Source organism: Oryzias melastigma, linkage group LG10 (genome assembly GCF_002922805.2).
Source record: "Oryzias melastigma strain HK-1 linkage group LG10, ASM292280v2, whole genome shotgun sequence".
Lineage (NCBI taxonomy): Eukaryota > Metazoa > Chordata > Actinopteri > Beloniformes > Adrianichthyidae > Oryzias > Oryzias melastigma.
This window is the reverse complement of record NC_050521.1, coordinates 9919151-9944664: the sequence shown is the minus strand read 5'-3', so window position 1 is coordinate 9944664 and position 25514 is coordinate 9919151. Positions and strand designations below refer to the sequence as shown.

The 25514-nt window shown below is 38.1% G+C and overlaps 1 protein-coding gene across 4 annotated transcripts in view; it reads right to left on the bottom strand.

Annotated features, from left to right (window-relative positions):
- Positions 1-25514, bottom strand: part of drp2 (dystrophin related protein 2) — a 209083-nt gene that overhangs the window by 97363 nt on the left and 86206 nt on the right. For 3 of the 4 annotated variants that reach the window (XM_024283360.2, XM_024283358.2, XM_024283359.2), the window contains exon 2: positions 24383-24546. The gene's annotated coding sequence lies outside the window, so the exon portion shown is untranslated. Of the gene's footprint in view, positions 1-24382; positions 25159-25514 lie in introns of those variants that run through there. The other variant, XM_036213998.1, reaches the window with a different exon arrangement.

Genomic DNA, 25514 nt, shown 5'->3' with positions numbered 1-25514 from the left:
CTCCCCTTCTCCCTATTGCATGTTTGTATGAGGAAGGGGATATGTTGGGGTCAGTTGGCAGACTGACCCCCGATGGGGGGGTTGAATATACATTTTGCCTGGATTTTTGGATTTTCATTCAAAAACATGTTGATTAGTTTGCTGACTAATTTTATTCTTGTGAAATTACAGCAATTTTTTTCATTTTATGTTGTATAAACAGTTTGTTAAACCTTTTTAGGGTTTTCACAGTAAAATGAATCCCATTTTTCCAGACAGAATTTTCAGTTTTTACATGAACTTATGTCTAATGTGTGAATACAACATGGAAAAATAACAAAATAAAGGTAGTGTCATTTAGGTGTGGTTGTGCTGATTAAAATGATACCAAATGAGCAAGCATATAGTCTTTTAAATTGAAAATACAGAAGGAAAGTCAAAAGTAGACAAAAACTGAGTCTTAGGCCCTGCGTTCCAAAAAGTTCAAAACAAAAGTTCTAAATGTGCAATTTTGTGCGTGATTTCATATTGCAATTATTTTGATTACTGTTGTGATTACTGTCAAATACTGCAGTTAAAAAAAATGATTGTGATTAATTTTCCAGGTTTGTGATTGATTTTTTTTTTTCTGACCCTAGTTAAAAGCTAAATCCAGTTCACTACAAAACAGTCCCTGTTGAAATAAGTAAAACAAAAAAATCTTACCTCTTTGTAAGATTATCTTTACACGAGCAAAATAATACTGACAATAAGCAAAACATTTCCAAGAAGAATTCTTAGTTTAAGAAAAAAATTGTAGTCACCAAGGCATGTTTTTGCTAAGATCTTTTCTAATAAAAAACTTTGTTAATAAGATGTTTTTGTCACAAGACAGAAAATAAGACGTGTTTTCTTGGAAACTGGGGATTTTTTACTTTCTTAAGATTTAGTTTTTGGAGTTTTGAACTTTGACCGGTTTGGATTTTAATTTACAGAAGTGCCAACCTTTTAAAAATTGATCATGGGGAAGAGATTAACAATTTAATTTAATCCTGTTGTGCCCTTCTGGAACTAAATAGTTTTTGTATATGGTAATAGAGCTGTGAAAGAAAAAGCTTGGAGCAAGATTTACAAGATTTGCTTCACATCAACATTTTTCACCAAGCCTCCTCCAACGGTAGTGTCAGATATGCTGTACTAAACTGTAGAAAAAGAAGAAGCCCCTCACTGCTTTACCAGTGTGAACACCATGAGCTGAATGTGTGTGATGGTGTAGCTTCATACAGTCCTTGTTCTTACAAACACAGTTGCAACCAAAGCAAAGCAAGCAAAGTTTAAGTACTTATCCCTTTTCACGGATGAAATACAAAAACATTAAGAAAAAGGATAAATAGTAAATTTTTGCCAAAATTAAATTCTACTAGTAGCTCCTTCCTGAATGCTTTAGATGTGTTTTAACAGCCTAAATTGAGTTAACCAAGCATGGTGACAGAGCAGTGTTCCATAGTTTGTGATCCATCACTTCAAGCGCTCAATCACCTCATGTTTTAATATGTGTGAAGAGGACAACCAGTAAATACAGACCTAAAGAGCTAAGTGGACATGCAGGTTTGTACAATTATGAAAGCTCATAGATAAGATCAGCCAGACTATATAAAAGTCAAAGGCAAAAGTAAACCAGCTGTATGTTAAGCCTGGTAAAAGGCCCTCTGATATAAGAAGCAATTACGTGATAAATCCAGCTATTTAATTAGCTTTTTTTTCACCAAACTGTCCTCTGTAAAATATAAGAGTAATAGTAAAACAACCGTTTCCCTCACAGCATCAGTTCTATCACTGCTGCCAGGTCCACATTCGATAGATGACTGTGCTGTCTTTTGCAGCCAGGAACTCACTTCTGCAGCATCTTGATCAATCCAAGAAACTATCGTCAGACCATTTCCAAACACTCCATTTTGTGCACTTCAACAAACTGCTTAAGGCGACTATCCCTGCTGGTGCCAGAACCTCACATTTTCACCCTCAGAGGTCTGATTGACCCATGGCAGTTCAAGGACTCTGGACAACAGGGGATCTCATCAAGCTCCAGGAAGAAATGTGCCAAATTTAAAATTAGGTCAATTTATGGATATTCAGGGAGAAAGAGTCATACTCAGAAATGCACCAGTTTTGGATTATAACTCTTGAACCATCTTTAATTTCCCATCAGATATCAAACTTGAGTAATATTTTAAATCCAATTCAATTTTATTTATAAATCCCAACATTACAACACGATTGTCTCAACAGGCTTCACTCCGGTAATTGTCCAAAAACATAAAATCATTCATTAAATATAAATAGCTGATTGCTAAACTAAAATCCTCCTCTTTCTCTGTGAGGAAATCTACAAAAGAAAAAATAATTCTGGGCAAAAAAAAAGAAACCTCAGGGAAGTCCAAATGAAGGATCCTCTCCCAGGATGGACAGAACTACTAAACAAGAATTAGCTTATCTAACTCTACAACTACATGTTTGAATAGTGTAGCTTGAACTTCAGCAATCATAGATCTCCAATACTACAAATGGTAAAAAGTGCTGCCACAATCTATAAAGATTTGTGCCAGTCTTCAGCTAAATTACAGAGTCTAAGTGGAAAGGATGCTCCATCGATGGTGTGGCATTTATTGGTGGAGCCAATAGGTGAAAGAGCTGTCTTACGCTCTTCAAAGGAAAATTAATTTGGTTGCTATTAGTAGAGCTATGACTTGACAAGATTACAAGAGATAACCATTTTTGTTGTTACGTGTGCAATTGTCAGATTTGTAGATACCTTTCTAAATCTGCTCCATTGAGTCATTAAAAACCAAAATAGGCCGTACACGTGTCATGTGAGACCTTAGGACGGGCTATAGAAACATTTGTATTTTTAAAAAATCCCTTAGATATTCCAGCATTGATACTTAGGATCCATTTAACAGGCATTTTTAATGTAAAAAAAAATTTAATGTAAAAAAAAAACATTTAAAAAAACAATTTTACTTTTCTTCAGTTTTAATAGCCTAATTATTTTATTTACCAAGCAAAAATTAGTTTTAAAACTAAAGAAATACATATTCATTGAATCCAGTCAAATGAAAAATGAAATAGTATTTGATATTTTTACTTGGATTGTTTCAGTATTTTAGGAGTAACGTTCAGCACAAGTAGTGACTTTCCAAGTAACATTCAGCTCAACACTCAATCTCTAAAGACTGTACTCACCTCTGCCCAACCATAGCTCATTAAAGAGCAATTTGAGAAAATACAAAACATTTAAATTAGGGATGGGCAAACTCTCTGACTCATGGGCCACAAATGTTACTAGAACTTGACAAAAGGGCGGGACCAGGAGCAGATTTATGCGTGTTTTGGTAATTTACCTTATAGAAAAAAAAAGAAATAACAGGATCTGGACGAAAACATTCCTTAATATTGATAGAAAATTACTTTAAAACAGAAATTTGGGGAATTTTTATTTCAATACCGTTGTTTTTGTTCTCATTTTAGTGTCATTTTCCCCAATGGGTTGATGTCCCTCAAGGAAAAACTCAAACTCAGGGAAAAGCTGCATTCATATAGTGTTGGGATCAGAGAATACGACTTGGAAATCACACATAAATATCAGACAAACAGCAAATCTTCAAACACCACATGAATGCAGAATAATCCAGAAGATGAATTTATTTCTAGTGCGCCATCTGTGGGGAGACACGTGAACTACAGGGAAAATGAAACATTAATGAAGATAAACAAAATCCTTTATTCCAGTTCGGCGGCACGTATGGCCCCCTGGCCATAGTTTGCCTACCCCTGCTTTAAATCTTAATAAAATTTGGATTTTTGTTTCTTTTTTGCCTAAAACAAAGAACCATTCATCACTGGTGTTTTTGCTTTTCTACAGACAGAACGGTTTCAAATGTGGAATGACTTAACCTCAATCTTTAAAAAAAACTGTCCAAATTTGAGCAATTTTTCAGAAGAAAATATTTTTGACCACAAATGAAAAAAAAATGTGTGGTGGCAAGCCAAAAGTGGACAACAAAATGACATAACTAATGTGTCTATGAAATGCCACGGCTGAACAAACCGCATAACAACAGAGCCATCAGTCTCTTTGGGGCTGGCGAGAGCAGAAGAAATGTAAAAGATGTCAACTTTTCCCTTTATGGTGTGCCTGATTTAAAGAGTAATGCTGCAGGGGTCCTTGGAGGTTCACACATTCATCAGGAACGTTTCGTTTTTTTTAAGGTAAGAAGTCAGAGGTTTTATACTCATTAAACAGACACAACAGATCCATCCAGCTGATTTTCTGCCTTTTGAATCCTTCTCAAACATTTTGTTGCATTTGTAGAATTTTCAACCTGAGTTGCTGCTTTTGTGCAATGGTTTTGTGCTATTGCTTGGGCGTAACTGCCCTTCTTTTGAATTTCAGCAAAAGTAAGTGGATAAAAATGTCCCTGCAGGCTGTTATGCATGGTTTGATTATCGTGTTTTCACTTTTATGCAACAAATACAAAGATGAGCGTGCTTTTAATCTGAGAAAAGATTAAAGCAAAAGGAGAGAAACTCAAATGAGTACAAACTAAAACTATCTTTAACTTCTGCTAATTCAAGTCAAAAAATATCTTTGTTAGTCAATTCTGGGATAAGGTTTTAAATAATGCTTTGGTTACATTTTTTTAATTTTCAGAGATAAAAACGTAAGGACAATATTTGTTATTTTAGGGCTGTTGAGAAGCCAGTTTTATCCATATTACTGTTCCTATTTTGGCTGTCTATGATTTAACTGAACCCAACCCTTACAAAAAATGAGCAGGTATGACTGGTGTACACTTTTTTGTGGAAAAGAGGCATGGTGACAGCATTTTTTTTTACTATTCTGCAGATCCTGGCATGTTTTAATGAGTAAAAGGCAAAAATTCAGCTGCCTGTTCCAGCTCCTTCACAAGGATAACACGAGAAGAAAAACACATAAGCAAAATTCCACTAGTTCCTATGCAAAAACATAGTAATCAAAATGTGTTTAAAGCCCAGCGTGAGGACATTTCATTAAACAAACATGGATGGAAGCCACAATTGTAACTGATAATCACTGTGAACTACTTTTAGATATCCGACACCCACCTCCCACACAGGCCAGGGGTGAATGAAAGTGAGGCTGACCCACAAAACAGGAAGCTCATAAAGAACAGGAGCTTGAGGAGGGGCTTCATGCCCATTACTAGCCAAAAAATACCGAAATTCAGGCATGTAAGACCACTGTGAACATGACAAACAACATCTTCTGTAAATCAACCTAAAAGCAAATTTCATTCTGTCACAAGCTAGCATAACAAACACGCCTGTTTGTGAAGCCGTAAGACAGTTCTTAAGCCGAGGATGAAATGGTCACATGTCAGTTTAAATGTCCTCTCCTTGACAGTAAGCAATTTTGTTGTCAACTTTAAAAGAAAATAACAAGGTTCACTAAAATGCAACAAAGTGCAGTTGTCAAGCATAGCAACTTTAAATAAAGAGGTTAAAAATGAGTTTTGCAGCCACACCGTGGTGTTTGTCCATTTTATGCAGAAAGACAAGCAGTAGTTCTCTGTGTACACGTTTGTGCAGATGCTTCAGCTGTTGTTGGAAGAAGAGGCAGAGACGCAACAAAACTGGTTAATTTTTCAACACATGTAAATATTCCAGAAACAAACATTATTAAAGTATATGCAGCATTGCAATTTTGCAGCTTCTAGATGAGATAAGGCCTGGCATGGAACTAATAATGGTTATAAAGGATGACTGATGTCCTATGTATCACATTTTTACCTTGAATGTTTACTCTTTAGCGCAGTTTGCTCTTCTCCTCCACATTTCTCTCATGTTGTTCTCGACAGGCCCTGACTGTTGTGCTCTGGAGAACCTTCACTACCACCTGCATCTCTTGCATCTTTGGTCATTAACAGTGTCTTTTGAGCTCTGTGACCCAGAGTGGTAGAGTTACTGGTTGGATTTAGGGGATAAACCACCAAATGATTCCAAAGAATGGCTGAGTCTGAAGATTACAGTTTTCTTGGGGGAAAAGGTTGAATGCCAAGGACAACTTTCAATGTCACCATGACACACCAATCATTAAACGATCAAAAAAATGAAATACGATCAAACTTACAGTGAGCAAACCTGCTATTCCAAACTGGTCTTTCGTCCAGACCCATCCCTGCTGACCTTCATGGATCAAATAGAATCAGGCACAGTCAGTGTGGTTTGTTCATAAATAATGAGAGTGATCACAGATAGGGCATCGTGGCTGCGCTTGACCTTTCTGTCCTATTTCACGTCAGCTTGATTTGAGAAACCATGAGTGAAAATGATGATGAATTTCTCGCCGTTGCTGCTGTTCTATGCATTTCCCGAGCTCTCGTTCTCTTAAAATTTTCCCAAAGGTTGTGTCAAGGCAGCAGAAGAGAACGCTTGATCAGCAAAAATGGTGAAAAGAGGTTTGTGGCAACACATAATGCTGCTTGTTGTCTCAATAGTCATCATCTTGAAAGCTAAACAGGGTTCAACAGCATTAGCCAGACACGCATGTGCTGTCTGGGTTCAGGTTAAGTATGCACAGCTCTGCACAGATGGCCCGAGCCGCAGCAGGGTGCCAGCTCACATCGAAAACTCCCACCAGTCTTTAACTCAAAGGTGACACCGCTGATCTCCGGGCTGGCAGTGAAGACCAAATCAACTGTCAAAATGTCTGTATACATTTGCTGTTAACCTCTGAGCAGCATACCTTGCCCTCTTAGTGCCAACTCACCCTGACATCAAAACACACACACAATCCATTGAAGCTGACACTGACAAGATCTCATGAAATTATTATGCTCTGATCCTTACTTAAAGCTATGCGGAGATCTCACGTGGGACCTGACATCCACGCAGGTAGTCTCTTATTCGTCCTCTCCAGAGGTTTATGTAATATGCAGCACTACAAACATTTCTTGAGATGTTTGTAGTGCTGCATATACAGTGGTCATATTTTTTGGAGCACCGCCGAATCCATTTTCTATAAAAATATACTGGTATAAGTTATGTTGAGGTTGTAGTGTGAGCATTTATAGCAACAATTACAGGATATGTTGATGGTTTGTAGATTAAAGGAACAAATCTTATTTCTAATGCTGTGCTCCTTCTGAGATTTCCTAAATTGTCTAATGGAGATAATCAATAATGAATAAACGAATACATAAAAGATTGCAATCTTTTATCATTTATTAGCTTCACGTCTTATCTACAGTTGAAACACCACACACAGACTAAAGCCAGGTTTGACAGAGGGAAGAGTTAAAGCTCACTATGTAGTTTTCACACTTCAGTAGTCCCACAACAAAGCAAGTCTTTAATCAAGTGTCTAAACAGACTCATAAAACGTGCTGAAAGACCACCCTGAGGTACCTCGCTGAGCAAACAACACCATCATTAAAGCTGTGATAGAGAATGAAAATATTACCACTCGGATGTCATTAACATCTGTTTTCAGGTCGAGAACTATATATCATTTGATGAAATAAATATTGAGCGACAAAAAGAAAAAGATGCACTATTTTCCTCCTGCAGGGAGAGTAACCGGATTAAATGGGGCGGATTTTCAAAAGCAAGAAAACGGGACATGGAAGGTATTTGTGGAGCACAAAAATAGCAAAGCCCTATCAAAGCAAGTCTCTCTGAAGAATCGAAGCAGAGGCCTTTCTGCAGATGTGGATTTTGTCCTTGGTGGTACACCAAGCTTTTATGCAGCCATCAGGAAGAGCGAGTTGAAGAAAGACTGGGGGTATGAGAATGTGTGTTCCGGCCTGTGGGAGACAGGTACAGGACACAGAAAAGCAAGAGAGAGACGAGTGTGAACAAAGGTTCAGAAACTAATAAATCATTTACAATCTTTTAAATCGTATAGGAGAATTTCTTTTTACTTTTGAGCTGGAGTCAAGCCTGTCCTGCTAAAGAATGTCCTCTATTATCACGAAAGAAATCTAGTTACTGTGCATGCAACAATTAAATTTATTACTTAATTTGGGTGTTTACTGGGTGTTGTTATTTAAAACTGATTATTACAATCCAGTTTTAAATGTGCATTAAAATGGGCAAAACAGCAATGTTTTTTGTCTGGGAGAATAGAAGTAAAATAAAAAGCTGTCTGACCAATTGACTGCAAGTATTTGGCATTTTTGCTTGTTTTAAACTGCTGAAAGTTACTCATGTTACTTCTGTAACGCTGCACTCACACCAACTACAATTCAAATTTGCATTGGACGCCTCTTTTTCGATGCATGCTCGAAGAACGTTCAGAGACTCTCCTCCTCATCAACTGCAGGAACTGAACAATGGCGCTTTCAGCGGTACTTCCGTCTCTTCAGTTTGATGACTTGCTTTCCAGCATTACTCCGATGCAAATAAGGAAAATATCATAAAGTTCAGGAGAACCATCACCCACTGATTACATCATCAACAGATCACAGGCCAAAGAGTCCCTTATTGGTTGATGAGGCACGTCGTCTTTGCCAAAATTCAAATATTTGAACTCTGAAAGAACCACAATGCCTGAAATGCACTGCTGCTAGAGTCCCGCACAGTATCTGATGCTCAAAATGCACTCTGGATCTTTTGATCCCATCCGTACAGTGACAGTGAACAGTGAACGTGGACGCCACTGATGTACGAACTGCGTTCAGTGTCAACACAGTTTAATCTGTTGAGACTTCTCAAGGAATTAAATCTGTTTTTTAACATTAAGAAGGTGAAAAAATTACTTATTTGTTAGGGTTTGTTGGGAAGCATAATCTTGGTTAATAGTGGGGCTGCAGAACTGCACCAGAAAAGCTGGATGTGACCAAGCCTTGTTGCAGAGACAGAGGGACGGAATTTCACTGTAAGATTACTAGGAATTCTACTGGAAGAATACTGAGAGCTTTACTGGAAGATTACACCAGATAGACCTAAAGGAGAAACAGATAAGGAGACCAGTCAGACAGAATACATAAGCATGACCACACAACGACTTTGTGCAATCTGCCTCTGACCTGGGGACAGGGAGGGTGGTTGTGTGACCAGTTGTATGACCAGGGATTTCTTTGTGTGTTGGGTGACCAGGGAACACCCAGTTCTGTATATAAACCCCTGAGTTTGAACACATGGTGTGGTTGCTGCACTGATGTCACCACCCAGAGCTCTGTACAACATTGAACTAATCCTTTATTAAACGGGTTAAATTGACCTGTTTTTCCTTATCAACCAACTCTGGGAGGTGTTCAGGAGAACGCCTCAACACTTCCCAAACCACTTTATTAATATCTAATTCAAATTTTAATTCGCTGGTAAAACACACCAATGGAAAATTATCTGTTTATGACAAATGGTTCAGATGAACAAAGCCAAAAGAGAGAGAGAAACAAAAAAGGGAAAAACTTGATCAAAGAAAAACATGTGAGTGGGAGAGAGTTTAGCAGTTATCATCGAGGGCTGTCCCCTTGGAGGATGAGAGCTCTCTCAAGATGCAGAACATTTTCAGGAAAATGACTCACTTAGAAAATGTATTTCTAAGACAGAGCAAGGAAGAGAGTGAGATAGAATGGAGGTGGAAACACTTGAAACGCATGCCATAGTTTGTTGGCACAATTGGTGTTGTAAGCTCAGTGTTCTGAGGAAAGCAACTTTCTCTGAACCTCTCCCAAAATCACAGCATGACTTTGTCTTCAAGCTGTGCACACACACCTAGCTGTGGACAGCACCTCATGATGGGTTCTAGGGTTTATTTACTCCTGTTTTGCTTGGTTTGGTTAAAACAGACCCGAGGTTGTTTCTCCTGTTAGTCCAGACCAAGTGTGCAGGCGTGTATGCACTCGGCTCTGGTCTGGGAAAAACAAGTAGAATGAAACCCATTTGAGGAGGTGGTTTTTAAATTGTTCCTGTACCATTTTTCTCATGATGGAGGACATATATAAAAGAATTTAAGATTAAAACTGTTTTTATGAGCATTTCTTTATTCAAATCGATGTGGATCAGATAAAAGATCAAAGTTGTGACGCAGCAACTGAAACAGTTGGGCCAAAGTCTCCTCGCTCCACTCAAAGTCTGATCCATCCATTTGCACACAAATAGATCCATATATGGCTTTGTTCTCCTCGTCAAGCTGGCATCTGGGTCAAAACTGTACAGCTGGACGCCTCCAAAATTGCTTGACTTTTTTGTCGCTCCACTAATGTTAGCTTGAGGTTGTGAGGCGCTGTAATATAGCGGGACAGAGTGTAAACAAAGGCATTCTAGGAAATGTGTTGTGGTTTATCTGCACCAGTTCTGATAGTTTGAGGGAGAAATGAACCCCTAGATTTTTGATCTTGCCTGATTTGACAGGTATTGAGAGTGTTTGCTCAGCATTACTGTTTAACAATAGTAAAATCAATTTATTCCAATTAATTGAGTTGTCTGCTTTTCATAGGAATGTCATAAATATATGTAAACTGATATGAGAGTATTTTTTTTTAATATAGGGATGGGAATATAGGGATGTACAACAATCCTGAGGATTGTCAGATTAATTAAGATTAGAGACATCATCAGCAAAAAAAATATTGGTAAAAATGAAATATTTTAGTACATTTGGAAATAATGATTTCCAAATAGTTACAGTGTGCACACAAGAGGCCAAAGCTTTTTGCCCCAGCTGATACCACTTTAGGTTTATTTTTGTTTTCATCTCTCTGAACACCATACGATTCAATGCACATTAAAAAAAAACCCTCCTAAAACATTTATTTTTGTAAAAGAAGGCAAACACTTTCATTTTACCAGCATTTCACAGGTGATGCTCAGCAGCAGGAATGAAAGACATTCATCTCAACTTGGTAGTAGTTTGTGTGGGCTCACAGGCTGTTAAGATGTTTGCCATCATTAGGTTTTCTGGTCACGCCACTCTGCCTGGCATTATTACACCACCCATCACTCAGAGCCACTGTGTACATTATTCATACCCCCGAAGGAGTCTGTCAGAGGCGCTGACTGGAGACGCTGTGACAAAGCTCTCAATCACAGGCACCCGGGCCGCCTGCTCATCGACCCCACCACGACACGGCAACCTATAGTTAAGCTCTGCTCAGCTGTGGACTGGACGATTGACCAGCACCCTCTTCATAAGCAAATCACCACATTGCGTTCATTAGAGCTAGAGTGTCGGGTGGCACACATCAGCACGTGCCTGTCAACTCCAGCATGCTCTTGGCTAACACCATTATTTTTAAGAGACACAACCACTGTCAGCGCCTGCTAAACCATTCAGACCTGAAGCCCAACTTGAGAGTGATAACAGCGATAAGTCACATTAGGCAGTGATGGGTTAAAGCGTTGTAGCCCATCACTTCAGGAAAAAAAAATCTAATTAAACCTTTTTTATGTTGCATAGCTGCAAGGTTGTTTATTAGACAGACAGTTTCCAAATCAAAGTCCTTTTAGTGCACTCTATCAGACAGAGAAGATTGAACAAAAAACTGGTTGAAAAGCTATTTCTAACATGCAAACATTTTTATAAAAATCAGTCTTTAATAATGCTATAGTATTTATCTTTTTACTAATAAAAATATGTTTTTAATCCTCCAAAACCTCTAAAACATTTTTATCTCATAGGTCTAAATTATTTTAATTAAACTTTAATGTAATTTGAATACAAATCTTTATTCTTTTGACTTATATATAGACCAGAAAACCTATTTGTTTAATTAATGGTTAGGAAATTAAAGGTTCACCATTAAAAATGACATTTTGCCACAACACACACATTAAAACACAACAATAAAAAATATTTGACAAGAATATTTTTGTTAAATATTGATATTTTTGACACAATGCAACACAACTGAAGCAAAACAAACAAAAATGCTGTAAACCTCATTTTGGGGAATATGTTCTGTAACTGTGTATTTTTCCTTTGTGTTAAAGCCTGCTGTGAGATTGGGACTTGGCCAGTATTGACAGCAAACTGAGGCATTGTGAAAAAATGTCAGTCCGCATTTGACTGTAATGTTTGCTAAACAAACAAATAAAGCTTCTGCCATGCTTTGCCGGTTTCAACCCTTCAGGATACAAAACATCCATTCATGTGTCAACTGGATCTTTACATCACAGCCTCTGTGACTGAATGGCATGGGTGTCTACATCACTGATATTGTTTTTTCTGATTTATGTCTTGGGTTTACAGAATCAAAATTAACGACAGGAGCAGCAAAAATATATAAGTTGCTTCACATTTCATGGACATTTCATGGACATGCCTTTAGAGTTAAAACTTCGTCAGTTCTTACAGTTATTTGACCCTTTTTTAGTCTTATCTCTGATGCCCGCCCTATCAGAGGTCCTGCTAAGTAACAAGCAAGCTGACTTTTGAGGAGCACTCTTCCCGCTTGTCTCCAGTGCTAAAAGCAAGGATTAATTACCATTTAATTAAGCTCAATTCAGTGACTGAATTGGGATTCGTGTACAGCACTGGAACACCATATGTTCATCACCCTGACAATTACAGTTGTGAAAATGCCAACAGCATTCTAAGCAACGACTGACACGCAGCAGAATGTACAAACACGATCACGCAACCCAACATTTCCTGAGAATCTGCTCGCCGCATATGTAACAACTGGGTACACAATAATCGATGAGCTCACCATCCGAGCCCTTGTTCTGTCACTTCTCTAATGGATCACAGCACATCAGAGTGACGGCATCACAAACATGCAAAACTAAGCTACTTCTCAGTCACATCCACTCACTTGCATGATGACATTCTCTGTGGCATTAAAGCCAAAAGTATGTGATGTGATAATTGATCAGCTACAGGTTTTACCAGTATATTCAATTGTGGCTTCAAGGTCCAAACTGTTTAAAAAGCCATTGAAATGTTTTATGAGATTTTACAAGCCCGCCAAAATAAAAGATCTTCCCGGTGAAGAGTGATGCAGTTTATATGTCTGAACTTCTTTTAAAAGACAGAATACATAAGTGCATAAAAGCTACCAACATTAAACTTTAAAAATGTTTATGCAATTTAGTTCAACAAATATATGTGTTAAAAAAATAATTAAAAAAAAGTATTGAGGTCTCAGATTATCAGTGCAATGAACCAGCTTTGTGCTTCTTTTAAATCCCTAAATGTACTTCTAAGTGGTGTGGATCATAATTCTTCTTTTGTGTGTGTTGTAATATAACTCTAGTAACTGTTAAAAATGTCTCCAAGCCAGTTTTACTTTTCTTTGTGGAAGACAATGCAGCCCAAAAAAACATCAGAGACCCCATGATTACAAATCAGGAACAATGCACTTTTGCTAACATCCAGACCCATCTGCTCTAAAAATAAAAATGCAAATATATATAAAAAAACAAAAAAATTCAACAAAACCGATAGTCATGTTGTGTCAAATTAAAATTAAATTTTGGTTCGAGTACTCTTTTTTAGTTAATCCTTCTAGTGGGGGCATTTACATTTGAACTAGGCGTCAGACTGAGCTAAAAAAGCTGCATTAAAGCTAAAAAAAAAAAAAAAGCTGAGTGCCTTCATCAGGGAGTTCAGATTAATAAGTGTTTGACATTTCATTTCCAACATCTGTGGTGGGTGGAAAACATAAACAAGAGCAGAGAACCTTTTCAAGCAGTGAATTAATAAAATCACGAGCCACCTTTTCGGGAGAACTTGAACTAAAGCTGTGAAAGTCCTTCTAAAGCACACTTGTCATAAAAAAGGTTCTATGTGTGGAAGAACCTGCCGTGAACTGAAGTAATTTTGCCATTTATTTTGTTGAGCTGCTCTTAGGACACGCAGACGTGTGACAGAAATGGCAGTAAAGCAATTACTTAAAGTTTGACAGAGACAGTTGCCCCTTTGAACACACTGCAGCCGTTGTGTGTTTCTTTTGCTCCAAAACTATTTAGCTCTTACCGGGCCCAAAGCCAAACAGAAGACAAAGCAGACACTGGTCTCCCACAATCTGCCATGCTTTGTTGGTCAATTTTTCCACCCAAACTTCCTCTTTATTTACAGCTTCACAACAGCATCACCTTGATTCTTTTCACTTGGATGTTCATCGCCATATTTCCCACATAAAACAGAAGGGGTTTTCATTTAATGTCTCGATCTGCAAAATCAGTTTCTGCAGATGTAGGTTCAGTTGTTCAAGTCAAAACTTTACATTTACCATGAACATCCTTGCTGGCTGAGGTATTTTGGAGCAGCAGAACAAATGCTCTTGCTTTATGTGCTTTAGAACAAGGGCTTCTTTAGCCCTGTTCTTACACAATAATGGTACTTATGCATAAATGATAATCACATTTCCTCACTATGGCCCTTGGTGACATCTGTGTAACATCCTGCCCATGTATAAATGATGACCATTTCTATTCAAGTTACTTATTCACTAACCTACAATGCGGCCTGGTGTTCTGTACTTTTACACGAATCCCTCTGATTATATTTGAACTTGCACAGAATTAAACCATTTACAGTAAGCCTCCTTTCATACATGTTTTTCTGCAGAATGTCTCACTTATCTGTGAGAAAACTGACACGAATAAGATAAAATGTGACAATTCATTTTAACCTCAATACTATTTCATTTTCTTTCAATGTCTTGAGCATTTAGGAAAATTACTTCAAATGTTGCACCTTCAAGAAGATGTTCTTCCTCTTTAGATCTCTACAGAATCCACATTAGATCAATCTAAAGACCTGTCATTCACTTGTTACCAAAAAGAGAGAGTGTGCTTAAAGCTAATGAGTCTGAATTCAGCATAAAACTTGCTTTTACCATAACTTACGCTTTCCTGATCACACTGCCTTGAAATAGGTATATCAGCTTTAAAATTACCCACAGAGTGGCTCTTGGTGCAGTGAGGCAATGTGAGTGGGAGGCAAGAGTCTTTGTGCTGAGATGAAGTGTAATTTGGATCGAGTACAGAGGAGAGGCTAATATTCAGAGGGAACTGGAGCAAGCATCTGTCTCCAACGAAGAGAATGTCAGCTCCTGTTAATGTTATCTCAATGGCTGCCTGCTGATGTGGACATAATTTTAGCCAAGCGCTATCCTGCTAACTTTCTCGGTTCACACCAGACACACTGTACACAGAAACAAGGGCGACATGCAAAATACAAACCGTTACATTAGCAGAAAGCACATCCAGCTAAAAGCTTTTACAGATCTTCACACTCCATCAGGTCCTTTAGCTTTTTTTAAGAGAGGAACATCAAATCATCGTATGTGCGCAATAATTCCCTTCCCAGCTATTTCTAATTGATTATTCTAAAATGTGACAAACAGACAAGATGGTTGCCAATCTTCCTTGCAGCGGATGTGTCTGACGGTTCACCTAAAGGTCAATGCACGCAAAACTCACAGAAATTGTAAACACCTAGAGGCTATATCTCGGGTTCTACAGGCAGTTAGTTTGATGTTGCTGTCAACTAGGATTGCCATATCTATCATCATCCATCAACGCTGCTTTCTTCTGAGTTTTTAAGCTTTCGTAACATGTATTAGAACCAATATTTTTTCAACTTAATCTTAGAATATACGTTTTAAGGTACATTTCAAACTGACCATGAAATTTGAACAAGCTTTGACTTCTTTGACTTTTAGTCAGATCAGTGCAGTGTTGCTAACTTGAAGACTTTGTCACTCTTGCTCTTTACATTTTAAATACATGTTTGTGTGAAGCTTGTGCCAAATTCTGACCCCACCATCGAAATGTCGCAGGAAAAACACAGATTCATTAGACCAGGCAACATTTTTCAAATCTTTTTTTGTCCAGTTTTGGTGATCCTGTGTGAATTACGGCCTCAGTTTCCTGTTCTTAGCTGACAGGAGTGGTACCCAGTGTCATCTTCTGCTGCTGTAGTCCATCTGCCTCAAGGCAGTTCTTCCCACAGAACTGCTCCTCACTGGATATTTTCTCTTTTCGGACCATTCTCTGTAAACCCTAGAGATGGTTGTGGGTGAAAATCCCAGTAGATCATCAGTTTCTGAAACACTCAGACCAGCCCGTCTGGCAGCAACAACCATGCCAAGTTCAAAATCATTTCAATCCTCTTACTTCCCCATTGTTATCCTCTGTTTGATCTGCAGTAGATCATCTTGACCATGTCAACATGTCTAAATGCATTGAGTTGCCGCCATGTGATTGGATGATTAGAATTTTTTGGACAGCAATTGGACAGGTGTGCCTCAAAAAGTGTATATTTATGTGATTATATACATTTATGTTCTAATCATCAACACTGTCTAACCAGTTAGATCACATCCATGTTTAACAAACCTACAACTTTCTCAGCATTTGGAAGTCTGGAGTTGGGATAGAATCACAATGAAAAGTTTTAACTTGGCCTCATGTTGAGAGTGAGTGAGCCAGATCAGATTATTTTCTGAAGAGAAAAAATCAAAGACATTTTTGAAAAATGTCACGTATATAAATACAAACATAGGATTCCAGAAAGTACTTTATGGGAGTGAAAACTTAGAGAATGCACATTAAAAAATAACATTTTTGTCCTAGTTTTTGTCTCAAACAGTAGATGTGGAGCAGACGTCGCTCAGGTCAGATTTAAAGTGTTAAGAATAAGAACTCCAACTATTTTAAGTAGTTTGCTCATTTAAAGCGTGTTCTTAGCTGTTGTTGCCATTAGCCATTAAAAACACTTTTCTTTTTCCATAAAAATAACAGAAATAATGAATTGAGGAATCCATGAATGACATTATCAATTAGACTATGGGAGGTCAAATTGATAAATGACATTTTTTACTCATAGGTGACTTCAAAGAGATGTAGTTCCTTTACTGAGCGGATCAGATCTGCATCTTTTGGTTGATCTTTTCAGTGGAGACAGCATTCAATGACTGATGCTGTAATGGCTCCTGTTCTGGGAGAATGAGCTAACATTCAACAGTTACTTGTACCGTGGGATACTATTTCAGAATTATTCATTCTCAACCATAGGTGGTTCTTTTCTCTTCTTAGCCTTCCAACCTCTGGATGTGTCTGAGCAGAATATCCTGTTTATTTCCCTGAGTTCTGCCTCTTGAGGGTATCTTTCTATACAGGTAGCATGAGCAGTGACTGGTTAGTGCTTCAGAGCTTGTTGAGTCCAAGTTGACAGTTTATTTCTGAGAGGCCTTTTTTTTAACTTTATTTTGCACTTCTCTGTTGCAGTGATAGCTGGCTGATTTCTCTTCTTCTTGCCTTGATCTTAGCTTGCAGCCCTTGCAGCCCTTTCCTCCAACAGACTCTCTGCTTCTTGTGGTTTGCAGTTAACAACTTGTAGCCAAGTTTCTGAAAGATAATTGCAGCATGGAACAGAAAAAGGTTTTTAGGTCCTCGTCTTTTATTCTGTTTTCTACCTTCAAGGAGCCAGACTTGATTTTACTCTTTAAAAGTCTTTAGCTGTAGTCAAGCTTTCTACGTCTTTCCATGTATGAATGTGCATGTGCAAGTATTGTCTCATGTGTTCACACTCACCTGTTTTAGAAGCACTGCATTTGTTTTAGTGAGGATAAAAAAAAAAAAAATTAACATGCACTGAATTTTAAAGTTATTACTTATTCTGTCATCAACTTCTCCAGTTTATTGACATTTATTTTTTGAAACAAAAAAATGGCAGAATGCCACTTTTTGTCATATTTAGTGAAAACCTCCATGTTTCTCTTTAAACCAAACCTTTATGTTTGCATTCTTTCCACTGCCGTAACTCTTCAACTGTTTACTCAATTAACATAAATCTAGTGGATTCTGATGCGGAGAAAAGCAGATTTGCATTGATGTGCAAGACTGCACAGAACTGAAGGGTTTACACAATCAACGTAAATCCACGGATTCTGTTGCAGAAAAAAAGCAACACTTTACACCTGGAATGTGACGCCTATCAATGAAAAGACTATATGAAAATCCATTTTTTTCTGCACCAGAATCAGCTGATTCCTGTCGATCAAGAGAACGGTCGAATACTCACAGTATGTCAAAGAGTGTGTTATTTAAAAGGTTAAAGTAACACATTTCCTTCAATACTGTAGATGTATCAACATACCTATATTGTTGTTCTGTGCTAAAAAAAAGTGTCCAAATGAAATCTAAAAAAAAACATTTCAAGTAAATGTTTATGTTAAAGTGTATGTTCCGCTAAATAAATGTTACAATCTATTTTATGTAAAATGTAATTGTACCTCTCATTCAGACATAAACCTAGTTTTTTTTAACTATTATGTGCAAACAATTTGTAACTGATTTCTTTCCATCTTAATAAAAAATGTCCAGGCAAGGGAACTATGGTTGTGCAACATGAAACACACACATAGTTGACTAAAAGTGCAGTGAGAGATCCAGGTTAGCCTAAAGTAAATAAAGCTGCAATTTGAAGAGATTTGTATTAAACAAAATCTTGACAGAAGATAACATTTTAACATTTTCTGATCAATTTGGTTGTTTTGGTTCTAAAAAAAATCAGCTTGTTCCTGTGTGGCTGCAGCTGAAAAATCATTACTTAAAAAAAAAAAAAAACACTTCCTCTAGTTTCACGTGAAGCACTTGTGTTTTACATTCACCAGCAGAGAATGTGTGGACTCTTGGGTTGATAGTTTTTTTTTCTTCCATAATTACTACTTCATGTGTACTTCTCACAGCTTGGGATCTTCTGCTGGATGTTTGCTCTCACAGCTGGAAATGTGATGGAAATGTGCTGCGGCTGGTCTATCTGGAGGCAGAACGTGATATTCTGTGAAAATTGCTTTGTTTTGTTCAAGAAAGGCAGTTGTTTTTCTCTTTGAACCCACAAAGGCAATGTTTGAATGGGGAAACAGCAATGTATCTGCGGTTAATGCCTCACGATGATTAATTGCTGCATTTACACATTATATGACTGTGCTTTCTTCTGGAGGATTTTACTACAGAGCATGGAAATAAGTCATTCTCTGTTGCAAAGGGAAGCTTGTGCTCCCTTGCCACTCCTCTGGAGTTTCTGCAACATTTTGGTTAACAACAGCGATAAAATCCAGTTTTCTGATATGTGAAAAATGTTTGCAGCGCACAAAAACAACACACCTTTATACCACCCACAAATTCCCGCAATGGCATTAATATAATCTACCCATTGACAATTCAAAACAAGGCGTACAAAACATAGATACATCACATGAAGGGAGGGCAAAGCTAATTCTGTATCTGCGTTTCTTCGCCACCCCCACTCACTACGCATCACCCATCATCCTCAGAGGTGACAGGCAAAGAGAATGAGGGGGAAGAAACATGCTAAGTGAAATGGGAAATAAAGGGAGTGAAGAGGAGTGTGAGAAGTGACAGGGGAAAGGAGACTAGTGAAAATAGTGAGAAGATGATAGGGGAGTGTCACATTTGCTCATCCTCAGGCCAGCCTCACAAGTCTCCGGGGGACAACACACATCACAGCAGCCCCCGGCCCATCACAACAAAAAGGCCCTTAGGAAAGAGATGAGGACAAGACACTGAAAGAGGAAGGCAGATGAGAAAAGAAGATCTAACTGTGACAAAGCAGTGAAGGGGTGGTGTTAAAAGGTAGACAGAGCAATGCAAAAAGGGCCATGATGCTCCCAGAGGAGCGAGGGCTGGGTCTTTGACAGTGTGTTTGATAATGTCACCTGCTCAGGGAGGGTCAGAGCACACGAGGACGCAAACCTACCAGGAACCTAACGACTAAAAGAGAGCAAAAAAAACAAAACACAAACCAGCTGAGGATATATTGTAATGAACAGAATTCAGCACAGCTATTGGGGAATTGGGATGTCGAAGCTTTGCAGGGAAACATGATCATAATTGTACTTCATGCTACTCTGAGGTTGATTATCATAGGAATACAGTTGTGTGAATGCAGCCAAATAAGCTCATTGTCATGCACACTTGGCTGTGCATTGTTGCCGTGGCACAGCTGTGCAGAAACATGCAAAGACTACACAAAAAAAGATGTCAGCTCATATTTCACTGACTGACACTTTGGGGCACAAACATAAGGTGCATGATGCAAACAACCTTTAGTAAAAAGAAATGTGAAAAAAAAAAACTTCAACCAGTAACAACCAATGTAGGGGAAAAAAAGAGAAATCTCTAGCGCTGACAAAGTTAAGTAAACTCTCTTTAATCCTTTTTAAAAACACTTAATTTTAATAGGCCGCAACTGCAAAAGAATGAAGGTAGTCCTCTGTGCCTACAGTAGCTAGATAATGGAGCAAAAAGTGCGCAGCACTAATTTCCCAGCCAGCCTTGGGCTCCAAGTTGAGCTGCGTGCTGTGAATTGCTGTAACTTTACTGTGTATCTACAGGCAACCTTCTGCCTTTTTTTTTCAAGCTAGCAGCCACCTTTTATGACCTTAAACTCCCCCTTGTTCCCTCAATTCCTTCTGTGGGCTCTGCTGTGAAGACTTGGCTGAAGCTTTGTAATTTCAGAGTCAGAGATAAGGGCAGGGGGAGGATATTACCTGAAGGTAGTCAGAGACGGCGATTAAATTGGCTCTGGAGGGTGAGACACACCTAGATGAGAGACAGACTGTGGCTAATTTCTTTAAGAAGGTAGACGTAACTGTCAAACGCACCCCAATCAAGTCATTGCAGCCGTCACAAAAATGACATGATGTCCCAGTAATTGTGCATAAGCAGGGAGTACACTAAAGCATGTCCTTTCAGAAGTGCATTTGATTGGATACAACATTCTGGCACTGAAGTGGAAGCTGAAAGAGTTGAGGTCTCTGAAAACCATTTAAGACAACCATAAAGAAAAAGTCACTCTCTGAACAATTCTGGGACAAAAGCAGATTTTTCTGTAAAATTGCAAGATGTCAAAAAAATAAAATAAAATAATAATTAAATAAGGCTATATGTAAGTTATATATAAAATATATATATATATATATATATATATATATTTGTCCAAACTATATTTTAGATCATTCTAATTGTTCTGTCAGCTTCTTTCACAGGTTTATGTCCTGGCTGCACCGCTGTCAGACTTTTTTTTTCTCATGAACACTTCTAACCAATCAGGTTATCTGCTTATCTGTTTGCCCAGCTGTTAGACAGGACAAGTTAAAAAACAAAAAAAAGGCCAACCAACTCCAAAGCTAACGAGCCTGTCTTAAGAGAGGAAAAGGATGTGTTCACCCCTTTTGGCCTTCTGGCAGTTCTGTCTGGTAAGGGTACCAGAGTTTTGTGACAGTTTCTGGTTCATGAGTGAGCAGACGCGTGTCTCCAACTCTCCTCAACTCTTCGTCTTTTCAAAGTCGTTGACAAGCAAATTTAATCACAAAGCTACTGCAAGTAGCAATTCTGGAACAAGGAGAGCTGAACATAGCACCGAAGAAAAATCAAGAAGCCGACTTGATGGAGCTCAGAGTTACGTATGATGAGATCCATGCTAAGCTAACTCCATTATTTTTCATGGATGCTAAGATAATAACACTCCTGCAACTTGAGGCTATAAGCTATCACCGCTATAAGCTTATCATCGGGGAAGGTCATTTGCATTCATCGGTGCTGGGAGTCTGGAATATATTCAGATGATTATTAAACATCTGGGTACGGTTTGGATTTTTGGTGCTGGTTGGTGCGGGGGATTTTTTTGGTGATGGTGGTCTGAATATGTTTGGATTTTTGGTAGTGATTGATTTGCAGGATTTTTTTCCTGATAATAATCGTCTGAGTATATTTAGATTTTTAGTACTGATTAATATACATGACATATCTGTGGATGTGTGAAATTTAATTACATCACTGATCTTAAGGATCCTTAATAACCCGAATCTATGATTGTAGGGTATAAATATTTGATATTAAGTCTTGATGTTGATGAAGAAAATGGTATGGTCGAGCTGCAGTGGGATTATATAAGTTCGCTTCCTCCCACTCCCTTTCAAGCAATCTACTTGTGATTATGATGTATTATATGTCTACTTTATCTATTATTGCCCGATTGCTTGAAATTGCTTGTAGTGGTTATGCGACAGTTCCCAAACAAAACAGCAGTCAGATTAGTATTGATAGGTATTGATCCATTATTGGGTGCCAAAATACTGATTTAGTAGGGTATGTTGCACAAGGTCCTATTCAGGCTGAGACAAATTTGCCACACAAGCAAGGAGCTTTTTATAAACCACTTTCAGTGGAACTAATTTTGCTGAGCATGTAAACACTTTCTCTTTTTTCTCATTTTTACCGCTGTTCACTGTATTAACTTTATTTTGTGAAAGCTATTTCTGTTGTACCACTTCTGTCGGTCATGTGACTATTGACATCTCTCATCTCCAACTGCTTCAGAAAGCTGCAGCTCAAGTGGTGGATCGACCACAAAAGAGGAACAACTTTCTTTTCACAGGCTGGCTGCACATTTTAGAATTTTTTTGAGGATTATTTTGTTTGAGTATTTTAATTTTGTAACGAGTTAACCTTTCTGTGTCTTCTGAGCTTCTCTGTCAGTACACTCAAGGAAACCAACTTAACCTTGTTCTTGCACACCTTAAAATTGAACATCAAACAAAATCCAGTCTAATTTTAAAAAACATTTATTCAGCTAATTGGTTTTCAGCTAGTTTTTTTGTGTTTTTATTGCCCAAACAATAGAAAAATAACCCATTGGTTTCTGACAAAAATAAAGCTTAAGTCCGTACAGCACTAATCCATCCACCTGAACAACATTCTGAAAAGTCAAATTTGACATTTTGCTAGATCCAAACACCAGCTAATCAAAAAAACATAATACCAAAATGCACAATTCTGAGCTTTAAAAAAATAAAAATGACCGATGTGAGAAAGAAAAAAAAAACACCCCAGTGTAATCATGTATAGGAAATGGAGCAATGTACATTAAAATGGTTTTGAGATTAGGAGGTAAATATTCTTATTTTGGGTTTAAATTTGATGTTTTAACATGGAAATCTATGGAAAAACCCTCTCGTGAGCCCCTGCACACAGTGGTCTTATAAGAAACAGCACCACGGTACTCGTAGCAGGGTACAACAGGGTACTGTACTTTAAGGTTTGCATCACATTCAGTACCAAAGGGTAGAGCTTGGTTCTGACCAGAGCATAGAGAGATGGAAGCATGAAGGCCTAAATGCTACCAGGAGCACTGTGAGGTTCAGTGTCTTGCCCAAAAACACTTCAACATGGGCAGGAAAGGCAGGAACTAAACCTGCGTTCTTCTGATCAGAGGTTTACTGCTCTGCCACTTTACCTCTGCACCATGGTCCAGTTGAGGTAACATGCCATAGAATCTCTGCCAAGTCACTGTACACATCTTTACAATGGCAACTAAAAAAGATTACTGCAAAACTTGTTTTTAATCTATTCCACAGCTTGTGAGGTAGAGACACTGAGTGGGATACAAGATCCCTGCGCCGCTACATTCTGATGTATGCATTTGCAGACAAATAGATCCATACACGTCTTTGCTTTCTCGTTTGAGCTGGAATCTGGCGTGAAAACAAAGAGCTCTCTGTGGCGGGGAAGGGGGAATGGGGGCGGGGTTGCTCCTCACCAATTATCACATCGACAACTCAGAGGGAAACTCTGCTACTCTGGAGAAATGATGTCCTAGAAAACCTCAGGTATTCTGATTTTGGCTTAAAACTGCATAACCGTAATTAAAAGACCTCTGGGAATGCCTTCAAATAAATCAAAAGATGATTGGAGTAGGTCTTTAGAGTTAGAATATGCCACTCTTGGCCTGAAATTGGCAAAAAATTAAAGTTAAACCTTATTTTCTTTCATCTGGATAATTCCTGTTTTGGATAACTGTGATCAAATGTATCAGAAATAAAGCGCCAAGAATGTCTCTGTTCTATTTCTCCTTTGATGTTTTTCTATTTGATGCATCAAATGTGTGATTTGGTGGTGCTTCAAGGATCTGTCCTTTTAGAAACTGCACAATCAGACACCGTAATGAGTCACTTGTTTGAACTAAACTATAAAGTCAAATAATAACACCTGGAGACAATGTTAAAACATTCATTAAACCAAAATACAACATCACGTAGAGAGGATTCCTGTATTCATTCTTCTGTTAAACTCTAAGAGTGATTTACAATTTTTTTTTTTTTTTTTTTGTGGAACATTCTATTAAATAAATTCAGGAGTAACAAACAAGCCTAACTATTATGAAGCACTTCCTAAAAATCTTTGAAATTTCACCATTGCGTTCTTGAACAAAAATTAAGGCTGTTTTGTGACCTTTTAAAATTCTTCATGTTTTCTTAGTTCTAAAGTAAAAACGTATTTTATTTATTTATTTTTTAAAGCCCACAAACAGATAATTAAATCTTCTCCCTAAAGCTAGGACTACATAATATTACAATTTTATTACAAAATCCACCAAAGATGGGAGATTTGTGTTTGCAGTTACCCAGAGGTGAAGACGTGATGGAAGTGGCTGCAGGATCGGCTCCTCGCTGGAATCAAGCCAAGCCTTCTGGATCCACCCTGCCACCAAGGAGGGCAGGGAGGAGGAGTTGGGGGTGTCTGGATGTGGAGCGGCTGTTTTCTCATACAAGTTGTTGTGGAAGTAACCTGCAACACATAAAACACGGTCAGTCACTCTCCTCCCATGGACGGAAGCTGACAAAAATCAGTCATTTTTGGTTTAATTCTTCATAGATGCTGGGCTAAAGGTTCCACGTCGTTTCTCACTCCAGGCCTGACGGCAATAAGCACTGGAGGCAAAGCAGAGGTTATAAAACAAAGTGACACAGAGGAAAAAGAAAAGGTTTCACTCTCAGGCTTTGAAGCACACAGATGGAGCAAAATGGCTGTAAGTCAGCTTTGTAACTCTGGGATGCTTGTTGGGCTGTTTATTATCAGCAGAAAGCACACTCGGGTCTGGAATATAGAACCGCAAAAACACTGGGTGCCGGCCACTGGAAGGAGACCGGGAGTGAGGCCACGCAGCAGGAATACCAATGAGCATCTTCTTTACTCCCAAAGATTTCATTTTCTTCTCTGGAACCACAATGCCCTGAAAAGCAACTCTATTTTGGTCTCAAGTTTGACGGCTCATTGAGACTTTCCTAAACGCAACTCTTTACATCAGGGCTCTCCAAACTTTTTGACAAATTTGGTGAAATTCTTTAAGTCACTCTATTACATTCAAATCAAGTATTTAATTTTTTTTAAACAGAAATAAATTTAAAACCCTTTTTTTCCAAAGTTGTTGTTAATTTATGAATTTTTGAAGAACAAAAGGTCTGTCTGGAAAATAAAAAAAACCTGGGTTTACCTGTATTATTCCCAATTAAACGTTCACTGAAAACTTTGAAATTCAAATCAATTGAATTGGAAACCAACACAAATAGCCATCTTATTCAGAAGTACACATCGCTGTGGCTTTGATCATAGAAACAAATTTGTTCTTCTAGTTTGGACCTTAAAACTCTACAGGTCAAGCAGCTGCAGGTTTACAACAGCTTATGACATCATTTAGCCAATCGCAATCAAGAAATTGTAGTTCCTAGAAAATTCTGGGGCCCCTTCTTATTGAT